Source organism: Palaemon carinicauda, chromosome 22 (assembly GCF_036898095.1).
Source record: "Palaemon carinicauda isolate YSFRI2023 chromosome 22, ASM3689809v2, whole genome shotgun sequence".
In the NCBI taxonomy this organism is placed as follows: Eukaryota; Metazoa; Arthropoda; class Malacostraca; order Decapoda; family Palaemonidae; genus Palaemon; species Palaemon carinicauda.
In genome coordinates this window covers 65270211-65272710 of record NC_090746.1, presented here as the reverse complement: position 1 = coordinate 65272710, position 2500 = coordinate 65270211, and the positions used below count along the sequence as shown (strand labels likewise).

Here is a 2500-nt window from a genome sequence, read left to right as displayed (position 1 = left end):
ATAATAATAATAATAGGCGTTCTAGGGAAGTTGCAAAACTCGACCATAAATGTTTTGTATAAAGTAACTATGCAACCCGTCAAAAATCACGGTAAAATATTTAGACCAGCCTTTCTCAACCGGGGGCACGTGGCACCTCAAGGGGGTAATGGGCCTTCGACCGTGGGGCCAGAAGTGGATGCCGAAAAACTGCAATTTAGAATGCAGTTGAGGTCAACGTGATCAACTTCATTCGTGCGAAGGCCAAAAGTCATCGGGTCTTCCAACTTCTGGCCAATGAAATGGGAGTGCAACATGTGGGACTTCTGTTCTACACCGAAGTTCGTTGGCTATCGAGGGGGAAATGCCTCTCTCGGCTATATCAGGACCCACTGGGCTATATGAACTCTGGGTGGAGGCGGAAATCTTCCTGCGAGAGAACGAAAGCAACCTCCATGTCCACTTCGACAATGAAGAGTTCGTCATGATGCTCGCCTACCTGGCCGATGTTTTTGGCCACCTCAACGAAATGAACCAGTCCTTGCAAGGCCGTGATGTGGCAGTCAGTGTCGAATCGAGGCCGGGTCCACAGCCTTGTTTCCTTTCTTGGACAAGCATATGCAGACGCAGAGGATTGAGCTTCCCGTCGGCATCAAAGATTGCATCACTGGACATCTCTACATTCTCTCCGCTGAGTTCAAATCTTATTTCGACGATGCTTCATTGGATGTTCCATGGCACAGAGACCCATTCAACACTGAAATTGAACCTACTGAAGACGAAGCAGAGGAGCTCGCAGAGTTGAATGTTTCTCCAGCTTCTGGTTGTCTGTTCAGAATGCGTTACCACTACTCAGCAAGAAGGAATCCGTAATGCTCATTCAATCCGCCACGATATACCTTACCGAATCTGGAAACCGTCTTAATGTTGGAAACCATATTCGCCTTGCTGTGTCAAAGACGGAGAAGGACGTAAGAGGCCTTGTCACATGAGCCCATCAATAAGTGTCTCATTGATTGTATTGTTCTACAAATTTGTTTACTTCGATTTATAACTTTAGTGACTGAGTAAACAACATAAAACAAAATCTGCATTTTTTAAGGGGAGGGGGCCACGAGTGTTAGCGAATCGGTGGGGGGGGGGGGGGCTTGGGCCATCAAAAGTTGAGAAACACTGATTTAGACAGATTAACCCCTTTCCTAACTACTAAGGTCTATAGACCTTGCTAACTACATGCTAGTTTGAGTAACTTATATTACATGAGATTGTTGTTCTGTGAGTAGTTGCCGTTCAGCGTGACAGGGAATATATTTTTTCTCGTTGGAGCTTTTAGGCCTACAGCATCCTGCGTTTCCAACTGGGGTTATAGCTTCGATAATAATAATAATAATAATAATAATAATAATAATAATTTTTTTCTATCATTCTGAAAAACTACAGCATGTACTCTTGGTTGGAATAACCAGAATTTTCGAAACTAATTCCTGAAAAGTTACACAAGTTTTCCACCCAAATAATTTTCCAATTTGAAGGATCAGCTGGTGTTTTTTTTGGGGGGGTGAGTTGCCAGCCCCTTGCTGTTCTTTGAACCACGTCAGCTGGTGTCCTTCACCAATAGGTGGGGGCGGAAGTCAAGGTCAACGCTAAAACCTTGCAAAACCATGTCAATGTTGTATGGGCACACACATCCACACATATACATACATACATGTAATATATATATATATATATATATATATATATATATATATATATATATAATATATATATATATATATATGAGAGAGAGAGAGAGAGAGAGAGAGAGAGAGAGAGAGAGAGAGAGAGAGAGAGAGAGAGAGAGAGAGAGAGAGATTATATAGTATGTGTGTATTTCACGAAAAAAAACACATACACTCATATATAAATATATATATCATATATATATATATATATATATATATGTGTGTGTGTGTGTATATACATACATATACAGTATATATGTATAAATACATATATATATATATATATATACATATATATATATATATATATATATATACATATACATACTAACCTATGGAGTATCAAGAGATAAGAATCGAATGGCCGCATGAATTCAGCCCCATCAACATGAACCGTTAATGCCACTGATCAAAACTACTAAATTTTAAGAGAAAGTCATAGAAGACAATTGTCCTGTAATTTCTTAAATTTGTCAAGACTTGAGAATTAATAAAAGAGCAACATGGCTACGAGAGCAAACTAAAGTAGAGGATATTCTAACAATATGTAAGAAAAAGAAAAACATGGTCAGGATATATAATGAGAATGACAGAATATATATGGACATGAATAAAAAAATGGTTCCTTACAGACTGCAAGTCAAGGGAGAGGGAAAAGAAGACGATGGATTGATGAACGAGAAATTTTTGAAGGTACAGACTGGCATAGAAAGACCATAAACAGGCGTGTGTGAAAGGACATGTCTGAGGCCTTTGTTCTGCATTAGACTAGCTACAGCTGATGATGATTGATTACA

General features: G+C 39.3%; 1 protein-coding gene across 3 annotated transcripts in view; it reads right to left on the bottom strand.

Annotated features, from left to right (window-relative positions):
• LOC137616494 (monocarboxylate transporter 9-like) overlaps positions 1 to 2500 on the bottom strand; it is a 287290-nt gene that overhangs the window by 191660 nt on the left and 93130 nt on the right. The gene's annotated exons all lie outside the window — the stretch shown is intronic.